Source organism: Gossypium hirsutum, chromosome D11, assembly GCF_007990345.1.
Source record: "Gossypium hirsutum isolate 1008001.06 chromosome D11, Gossypium_hirsutum_v2.1, whole genome shotgun sequence".
In the NCBI taxonomy this organism is placed as follows: domain Eukaryota; kingdom Viridiplantae; phylum Streptophyta; class Magnoliopsida; order Malvales; family Malvaceae; genus Gossypium; species Gossypium hirsutum.
The window spans coordinates 42,604,840-42,615,958 of NC_053447.1; the positions used below are offsets into that span (position 1 = coordinate 42,604,840).

The 11,119-nt window shown below is 34.0% G+C and overlaps 1 non-coding gene across 1 annotated transcript; it reads right to left on the reverse strand.

The window, feature by feature from the left end:
* Positions 1 to 10,776: 10,776 nt before the first annotated feature.
* On the reverse strand, positions 10,777 to 10,882 carry LOC121223992 (small nucleolar RNA R71). Its single transcript, XR_005921455.1, has one exon. It is a non-coding gene; the product is annotated as a small nucleolar RNA R71 (small nucleolar RNA).
* Between the last annotated feature and the right edge of the window lie 237 nt (positions 10,883 to 11,119).

Consider the following 11,119-nt stretch of genomic DNA (forward strand, 5'->3'; position numbering starts at 1 on the left):
TGTAATGTGTTTAAGGGTAGCTGGCCAAGCCATATATATAGACCTTCTAACTACTTTCCTAGCCCTACTAGGAAAACTAAAAAAACCCTAATTGTTGACTTTCAAGGGAAATTTCGTCTAAGGCCTTTAAATGGGCCTCTTCGACTGAATTTTTACATAGAAATTTATTCATAAAGTCTAAAAATTAAAACTAAGTATTTAAAGAATTAAAATTTTACAAATTGGGCCACTTTGACAATTTGGCATGATTTTCAACTAAGTCTAATTTAAACTTCTAGGTTGGGCTTGGAACATCTTATTGGGTCGTATCTTCAAGAACTTGGGCGTGTAATCCGTTCTCTCCCAAAATTGGTTCGTTGATGCTCGTAACTGATATCCAATGCACTTTAGCTGCAAGATTCAGTTTCTTGGACCAAGATTTCCAAGATTTGAAATCTTGATTTTCTTGATTCTTGAAATCGCTCAAAACAATAAAATTGAACCAAGATTTGGTTTCTTGATTTTCTTGAAAACAAGAAAGTGAATCTTGATTTTCTTTTTCCTTTGTATACGTATCTAAGGCCTTGCTAATGAAGTCTTGAATGGTTCCATTTAGTTTTATACGCATTTTCCTGGCCTTTGACCTAGTTATTGGGCCTTGTGGTAATTTGAGCCCATCACGTTCTTGAGCTTGAGTTGGGCCTTTGTGACTCGTATCATTCCCCCTTCCTCAAAAATATTCTTCCTCGAATCTAAAAAATCAAATGGAGATAAGTCAGCCACATTGAAAGTAGAACTTACATTGTACTTACCAAGTAGGTCAATTTTGTATGCATTATCATTGATCTGCTCGAGTACTTGGAAAGGCCCACCGCCTCTTGGGTCTAACTTGGTCTTTCCTTTTAGGAAATCATTCTTTCCTCATATGGACCCAAACCCAATCTCCGGGTTCAAGGACTACCCGTTTGTGCTCCTTTTTTGCTTTGTTGGTGTTGATGCCATTTGTTTTGGCGATTTTCGTTGCCTAGCCTTCTTGTGTAAGGATTTCACCAGCTCAACTTTCTATTCTCCATCTAAATTAACAATATTTTCTAGTGGTAATGGCACAAGGTGAAGTACTGTTAGTGCGTTAAAACCATAAACAAGTTCAAATGGTGAATAGCCAATTGTAGAATGAATAGATCTATTATATGCAAATTCAACAAATGGTAAACATTCTTCCCAATTTTTAATGTTCTTTCCCACAACAGATCGTAATAAGGCTCCTAAAATTTGATTGACTACCTCAGTTTGGCCATCGGTTTGGGGGTGACATGTAGCTGAATACAATAATTTCGTACCAAGCTTACCCCACAATACCTTTCAAAAGTGGCTAAGGAATTTGACATCTCTGTCGGAAACAATTGTTTTAGGGATGCCATGAAGTCTTACCACATCTTTAAAAAATAAGTCTGCCACATGTGTAGCATCATCTTTTTTGTGACAAGGAAGAAAATGTGCCATCTTGGAAAGCCTATCAACAACAACAAATATACTATCTCTTCCTTTCTTAGTTTGTGGCAAACCTAGAATAAAATCCATGGATAAGTCTACCCATGGTGAAGTAGGAATCGGCAAAGGGGTGTAAAGGCCGTGAGGCATTACCTTAGATTTTGCTTGTTTACATGGGATGCACTTAGAACATACCTTTTCGACATCCTTCTTCATATGTGGCCAATGGAAGTGTTCTTGCAAGATGTCTAGTGTTTTGGTCACTCCAAAATGTCCCATTAAACCCCCACTATGGGCCTCATGAATCAATAAGTCTCGCATGGAACAATTTGGTATGCATAACCTATTTACACAAAAAAGAAATCCATCTACAAGGTAAAACTTCTCAAAGGTAGTATTTCCACAATTACTATAGATATGGCCGAAATAAGCATCATCATTATATAACTTTTTAATATGTTCAAACCCTAATACTTTAACATTTTATGTAGTTATTAAAGCATATCGTCTAGACAATGCATCCGCAACTACATTATCTTTACCTGTTTTATATTTTATCACATAAGGGAATGCTTCAATGAATTCCACCCATCGGGCATGCCGTTTACTTAACTTACCTTGTCCCTTTAACCATTTAAGGGATTCATGGTCTGTATGTATTACAAATTCATTAGGCAGTAAGTAGTGTTTCCATACTTGAAGTGCACGAACCAATGCCAAAAGTTCTTTATCATAAGTTGAGTAATTTAATTGTGCACCATTCAATTTTTCACTAAAATAAGCAATTGGTTGCTTATCTTGCATTAAAATGGCGCCAATGCCAATTCCTGAAGCATCACACTCAAGTTCAAAAGTGTTAGTAAAATCAGGTAATCTAAGAAGAGGAGCAGATAACTTAGCTTTTAGGGTTTGAAAAGCCTTTTCTTGAGTTTCACCCCATTTGAAACCCACAGATTTTTTAATAACTTCTGCTAATGGGGTAGCAATAGTGGAGAAATCTTTGACAAATCGTCTATAAAAACTAGCTAAACTATGGAAAGATCTCACCTCAGTTATCGATTTAGGAGTTGGCCACTCCTTGATTGCCTTTGTCCTCATCGACATGAATACCTTGAGCACTAACTATGAAACCTAAAAATATTAGCTTATCACAACAAAATATGGATTTATCAAGGTTGGCAAACAATTTTTCAGCTTTTAGAATGTCTAAAACCATTCTAACGTGGAAAACATGATCATTTAATGTTGTTGAGTAAATTAAAATGTCATCAAAGTAAACTACTACAAATTTACCCAAGTGAGGCCTTAAAATGTGATTCATTAATCTAATAAATGTACTCGGTGCATTAGTAAGGCCGAAAGGCATAACTAACCATTCATATAACCCAATTTTTTTTTAAAGGCTGTTTTCCATTCATCCCCTTCCCTCATTCGAATTTGATGATAACCGCTTTTTAAATCAATTTTAGTAAATATAGTTGACCCATGTAATTCATCAATCATGTCATCAAGTCTAGGAATTGGATGTCTATACTTTACCGTTATTTTGTTGATTGGACGACAATCAACACACATTCTATACGTACCATCTTTCTTAGGTACCGATAAGACAGGAACGACACAAGGGCTTAAGCTTTCACGAATGTACCCTTTGTCTAATAAATCCTCAACTTGCCTTTGCAATTCCTTTGTCTCCTCGGGATTGCTTCTATAGGCTGGTCGATTTGGTATTGAAGCTCCGGGTACTAAGTCAATTTGGTGTTCTATCCCACGTAAAGGTGGTAAACCTTTAGGGGCCTCACTAAAAATATCCTCATAATCCTGCAAAAGACATTGAAACACACTAGGAAAATTTTCATTAATGTTAGATAGAGATAAATAGTTTTGCCTAAACCTCACAAGGATACAAAGCTGTTTATTGAGTAGGGCTCTCCGCACATCTTTTTTTGTTGCAATTAAAATTTTCACTCTAGTTTTACCACTTGCGGATTCCCTCACCTTTGGGCCATTTAAATTTTGACTTTTTTCACTACTAGCCTCTTTTCTCTCTGTATTTTTTATTTCTCCTTTCTCCCTCACCCCTCACAAAATTTCATCATTTTTAATTGATCTTTATATACAGCATTGGGATTTAAAGGAGCAAAAGTGAATTTTCAGCCTTTAAACATAAGAGAGTATCTATTGAGCTTGCCTTGATGTGTAACATCACGATCAAATTGCCAAGGCCATCCAAGGAGCAAGTGTGCCGCATGCATTGGGACCACATCACACCATACCTCATCCTCGTAATTCTCGAGCTTAAAAGTGATCAATGACTGTTTTGTAACTTTAACTTATGAGCATTCATTAAGCCACTGAAGGTGATACGGCTTAGGGTGCTTGGTACAAGGTAACTTTAAGGAATCCACCAAATAATTGCTAACTACATTCGAACAACTCCCACTATCAATAATAAGTGAACATAAGTTACCTTTTATAAAACACCTAGAATGGAAAATATTGGTCCTTTGGTTCTCAAAATCGTCTCTCATTTGGATGTTAAGGGCGCGGTGGACTACAAGGCATTGAAAGTCGACAAAGTCCTCTTCTTTTGGTGGTTCAACCAACTCTTCTTCATTATCACTATCATCCACAAGTTCGGGCATTTCCGGATCTGTTTTATCGGAGTCGGAAGTGTACTCACCATTATCTTTCATAAGAAGAAATCTCGTGTTAAGGCATTCTCTACTATAATGACCATGCCCTTTGCACTTAAAACATTCAATCTCACGAGTCTTGTTTACATTCGAATCACTTAAATTGGGCTGCTTAGAAGGTGTTTGCGTTTTTATAGGAGCCCCTTTCTTCCAGTCTGATTGCTTACTACCACTATTCGAAGAAGATGTATTAGTAACAAAAGGTGGTTTCGAACTTTTAAAATCAAAATTGGAAGTGTTACCTCTATAATATTGTGAAGTAGAGAAGGAACTAAACCTTTGTTCCTTTAATTGTTGCTCGATCTCAATGGCTTTATGAACTGCTTCTTCCAAAACAATGTATGTTTGTAGCCTTAATGTATTAGCTATTGGCCTATTTAAACCATCAATAAATCAAACCATAGTTGTTTCATCATCCTCCTCTACATTAGCTCTCTGAATGAGCATTTCCATCTCCTTAAAGTATTCATCTACCGTCCTACTACCTTGAACAAGTCGTCTAAGTTTTGTTTTAACCTATCTATAGTCATGAGGCAGAATAAATCTTTTACGCATGGCTCGTTTCAACTCATCCCATGTCATAATCTCACGTTCATAATTTCTATGACTATTTACCCCAAGTTGAGTCCACCAACTTAATGCATAATCTGAAAATTCTAGTGTTGCTAACGATACTTTTTCATCATCCGGACATTTATAATAGTGAAACATAAGTTCAATTTTAGATTCCCATTCACAATAAGCTTCTGGATCATTCTTACCACTAAATTGAGGAATTGTGAATTTTGGTTTTGCCAAAGAGGGTTGTCCGCGATCATGAAAGTCATAGTCAGTTCTAGGGACACGTCTAGAAGAGTGCCTATGAGCACAAGGCTGGTTATCCACATCATCTTTAATTGGACCCCGATATTGAGGCTCTTGACCAATCGCATCTCATTGGTAGTAGTACTCAATGTTCGAAGTATGGCATTTGTTTGTTTGAGTGCAGCAGCCTGTTCGTCTAATTGTTGTTGGAACTCTTTAAATTTATCATGGACATCATTATGGTCATTATTCTCATCATCGACTTGACCAATTCTAGGCATCTTATTTTTTTCTTTTGGAATACCTGCAAAACAAACACTCAACACTCAAAAAGGAAAACCAAATTCCCAAAGAGGTAGAATTCAGTCTTGTGAGTTCTTTAGTAGAGTCTATATCAATCAATTAGAAAGTGTATGAACCATAACTACCAAAGAATCCTAATTGCACTAGGAGTCCAAAAGTGACGAGACACCAATTGATTTGTGTCGCACCGAGGAAGAATTATGCACACTTTTAAATCCTACTAACACAAGAAAAAAGAAGGTGTTATATAGTGTAAAGGAAGAATAAAAGAAAAACAAATGAAAACCTACAGCTAAGAATCAATAAAAATTGCTGGCACTCGAAAACCCAAAAAAAATTGCGATGTAACTTGACAACTTCGTTCGAGGTGTTCCCGATCTCCAAAAATAACGAAATTTAAATTGGAATGTCCTTAAATATTGTATATTTGATCTGGAAAGTTTCGGCACTAAAGTCAACCCGCTGAATATTTTTTTAATTTTTATTTGATTTCATCTTTTTCATTTTTTGACTCTTTCTACTGATTTTTTTGTGGAAAATATTTTTTAATATTCTATCATAGTGCCACAAATATGCATATAAAATTTCAGACCAATCGAACAATGTTTACCCACTCAAATGAAATTTTTTCCAAAAATTTTTTTGGGTAGAAACTACTATCTGCTGTTTTTTTAAAGGAAATCAGTTTAGAAATCAACCACGAACACCCAAAACACCCAAAATCTGATGCCAAATGATAGAGGGTTGTACGCGAACCAAGATCGAGCTTGTCAAGCCACGGGAAAGTCCAACAAAAACTATAGACACTTGGGTTGAAAACGAAAACAGAAAAATTGACCTTAGAAGCAAAAGGTATATAAAGAAACACCCCAAAACAAGAAAGAATTAACCAAGAGTCAAAACACTTATTAATGAGGTTTCTTGGAAGCAAAGAAAACGAAATTTAACTTTAAGAAAGATTCCAAATCTGAATTTGACAAGGAAAACACAAAACAGAAAATTAAACTCAAAAGACCAAGAAAACCAAATTGAAGTAGAAGTAGGATACTTGAGCGGCAAGAAAGATTGAAAATTATGAATAAAGGTCGTTTCTTGATACCAAAGAATGTTGCGAAATGGGTTTTTGAAGCTTGGAACGGCTGAAAACGCAATAAGAACAATTAAACCAAGTTAATCAACAATTCAACACAAATAAAAATAATTAAAGAAGAACAAATATCAAGAAAGAGAAAGAAATTCCTACGAAGCCTTGAAATCAAGAAAGATTTCACTACTCCCTTCAAACGGCTCTAATCTACCCTCCGATGTAAAAACACGGCAAGAAGAAGGTTGAAGATGGCTCCCACAATCAAAAATATTTTTAAAACTACTTCTAAAGAAAACTCAAAAGAGAATTCTTGGAGAAACTCAAAGAGAATTTTCACTCAAAAAAAATCTGAATTCAATAATGTGTTAGGGTGGCTGGCCAAGCCATATATATAGACCTTCTAACTACTTTCCTAGCCCTACTAGGAAAACTAAAAAAACCCTAATTGTTGACTTTCAAGGGGAATTTCGTCCAAGGCCTTTAAATGGGCATCTTGGACTGAATTTTTACATAGAAATTTATTCATAAAGTCTAAAAATTAAAACTAAGTATTTAAAGAATTAAAATTTTACAAATTGGGCCACTTTGACAATTTGGCCTGATTTTCAACTAAGTCTAATTTAAACTTCTTGGGTTTGGAACATTTTATTGGGTCGTATCTTCAAGAACTTGGGCTTGTAATCTGTTCTCTCCCGAAATTGGTTCGTTGATGCTCGTAACTGAGATCCAATGCGCTTTAGCTACAAGATTTAGTTTCTTGGACCAAGATTTGAAATCTTGATTTTTTTTATTCTTGAAATCGCTCAAAACAGCAAAATTGGACCAATATTCGGTTTCTTGATTTTCTTCAAAACAAGAAAGTGAATCTTGATTTCCTTTTTCCTTTGCATATGCATCTAAGGCCTTGCTACTGAAGTCTTGAACGGTTCCATTTAGTTTCATACGCATTTGCCTGGCCTTTGACTTAGTTATTGGGCCTTGTTTTAATTTGAGCCCATCACATTCTTGAGCTTGAGTTGGGCCTTTGTGACTCGTATCAGAATTTATAGTGAAAGGAGTAGGAGCTAGAGTAGAATTCTTAAAAATTCTAAGTTCTAATTTTACTCAAAGTAAATAACAATTTATAATTAATATAATACATATTAAATTATTATTTTCTATTAATTTATTAAGATAAAAACTTATCGAATAAAATATGATTAAATTAAAACTAATCCTAACTCTGAATAAAGCTGATAATAATTAATATATATTATAATGGATATAATTATATATTAATAATTATCATCTTTTTTTCTTTTTTCTTTTTTCTTTTTATTGAACTAAAAACATTTATTCTAGATGCTTTTTAAAAATATTTACAAAAAGAGGCACCTAATTTTTAATATTTACAAAAAGAGGCATCTAATTTTTAATATTTACAAAAAAGAGGAACCAAATTTTTAAAAATAATTCAATTAAGTTCCTAGACTTAATGAAAATTCAAAATTGAGTTGCAACATAAAACTTGGATCAAAATTGACCTTTTTATTTGAAAAACTAAAAATTTATTTTGTCATTTAGGGAATAATTTCTTGGGAAATTATTTTAAAATCAATTTCGAAGAAAGATTGGAGAGGTCACAAGCGGTCCCACTTAAGTTCCAATCTCCTAGACAGAATTTATTTAAACATACTAATCCTGAAAATATACCCTAAATCATTTATTCAAATAGAAGAACAAGAAAAATTAAATATCTGATGAAATGAACGAGATTTGATTCCATTCAATTTTATCTCCCCAGCAATGTTTCAAGCGTTGAGCATTAACTTGAAAATTACCTCCCTTACCTTGAAGTTCAACAACTTCGTATGGATAGACTCAATGAATCATAAATGGACCGGACCAACGTGATTTTAACTTACCTGGAAAGAACCTTAATCTGGAATTGAATAACAAGACTTGTTGACCTGTTTCAAATTCTCGAATTCGAATGTGCTTGTCATGCTATTATAAAATAATTAATTTGCACTTAATTTTTTAAAAAATTTATTTTTAATTATTTTTATAATAAATTTTCACAAATCTAGTTTATTTTCGACAGTTTTGCCTAAAGGGTGAAAATAGGCACGTTAGACACCTCGAAAGGCTTGAACCGTTGGGGAAATTTTATGCATCAAGTGAATCAAGAGTAAGGCTAATTAATTTTCTAGCCACTGACGATCAAAAAATATTTATTAAACATACTTTATATATAATTTTGATCCAACAGTAACTTGGTCAAAAATTAATATAAAGTCTAAAGGAGAAAGGAGGCCCAGTTGTGCTAAGTAAAGAAGACTGATCCACCAAGCAAATTGGCAGCCCAAAACCATCCCTATAGCCGACCCAATCAGCTTAGTTAGCTGATTTTATTAGTTGAAAAATAGCCCTTGAAATTTTCTTAAATTTTGTTCAAGCCCCTCCACTTTTCATGCCTTCCACCTTTTGCCCCAAGCTAAAAATAGCAAGTTTGAGCCATTCAAACTTGCACCATGCATGGTCGTCCAAGGGAGAGGGAGTGGCTGTTATTTATTTTCTACTTTTAGTAGCCATTCTCACCTAAAAATAACCCTATTCTCTTCCTCATTTCACACACCACAACTTTCCACACATCACTCTTTCTTATTTTTCTTGTTTGTTTTCCACAATTCTATTCCTTTCCCTTTATTGTTTTCCCATTTTTCTTGTTTCATTCCCTTGCCAATGTCCCTCTTGAAAAAGAGCTTCCATACACCTTGAAGTAGCAACATTCAAGTGTTCATGACGGCCTTAGATTGATAGAGTGGGCAGAGAAGGAGAGGAGCACACTGGTCTGGCTTTGGAGAAATATTGGATTTGCTTTCAAGTTCCGTTCTCTTTAACTTTCTTGTTTGGGTTGTGATCATGATCATGAATATTGTTTTTTTTGTTCTTGAATTAATTAAAATTATTTAAATTTAATTCGTGTTAAATTGATTTCATTTTATTCGCTTTCATTATTAAAATCATGTTTATGTTGTTACTAGGCCTTGGTAGATTGTGCAATTAAATAAAACCATGCTTATGTTATACTTGCATTACATTTTTAAGGTAACGAATGAATTAATTATTAATAATATTAAAGTTATAATTAATTGACATAATATTTAATTAGTGCATGTTTAATCTTCTAAGATAGCTGAGGGTTAAATTAGTGACGGTATTAAATGATACATTAGCCTTGCATGACTTGTAAGATTATTGTGATTAAATTGTCTCAATGTAGAAATATATTGTTACCTCACTTAATCTTTTACTTTCTTATGAAAATTGATTAATTGGTTGAATTGACATAATAATATGTTCAATAGATTAATTGGTTTAGTAAGTTTGTATGTGTATTAGTTAGCAAAATACCAAGTTATCGTGAAATTATTCATAACAACATGAACATGAGTTTAGTAATTTTAAGCTAAAGAATGTAATTTATCTAACACATGTATATCATATTGATTAAACTCATCTTTAGAAATCGTGCATTGGAATTTTTAATTTTTAATTTTCTTAGTTTAAGTACTTAGTTTTTAGATCACTTCTTCAAATCAACATATTTTCCTTCACCAAAATTTTAAAGCTGCATTTCATAAATATTTTTTTCACAGTCCCTGTGGGTAAGATAACTCGATATTTACTTGTCACTTTATTACTTGATACGATTGTGTACACTTGCACATTTCCGTTGTTCCAAGTTTTTGACGTCTTTGCTGGGGACTGTTTTAAAAGACACTATTCGTGAAATTGTTAATTTTGCATTTTGGTTTAGTTTTCTGTTTAATTTTAATTTAATCACATTTTTTGTGATCATTTTGGGTGTTTATGAGTATTGATCAAATTATTATTGATCGAATTATCAACTTACTCCCTGTAGACCCTAAAATTGAAAGGAATTTTTGACAATGAAGAAGATAAGCAATTCTGAGAAGGACCTAAAAGATGAAATTTAAAAATCAGAATTAAGGAATGAAGAAAATCATGCTTAAAATCCTATCCTTGTTGTTGATGATAGGGATAAAGCCTTAAGACAGTATGTTGTGTCGTTGTTTCATGATCTTAATTCGAGTATTAGGAGACCCGAAATCGAGGCACAACAAATCGAGCTAAAGTCAGTCATGCTTCAGATGCTTTAGACAGTGGGCCAATTCAATAGAATACCGATTGAGGATTCTCATTTTCACCTCAAATTACATATGGTGGTGAGTGACTCCTTGAAGTTAGCTGAAGTACCCAAAGAAGCACTAAGAGTAAAGTTGTTCCCATTTTCACTAAGGGATAGAGCTCGACCCTGGTTGAACTCATTGCTATGAGATTCCATTACCACATGGCAAGAGTTAGTAGAACGATTCCTTATCAAGAACTTCCTACCTAGCAAGAATGCTAAGTTGCAGAACAAGATCACTACCTTTCAGTAGATGGATGACGAGTCCTTGTATAAGCATGAGAAAGGTTTAAAGAACTACTGTGAAGATGCCCTCATCACAGAATTCGTCGTTGCATCCAATTAGAGACATTCTATAATGGTCTCAACGCTCACACGAGGATGGTAGTAGACGCTTCTGCTAATGGTGTTATCCTTTCTAAGTGTTATAATAAGGCTTATGAAATCATTGAGAGAATCACCAGCAACAATTATCAAAATGGCCAACCAATTGAGAAGTGCCAAGAAGACGAGTTCCAAGAGTACATAAGTGGATGCTCTCACTTCACTTGCATCTCAGGTATC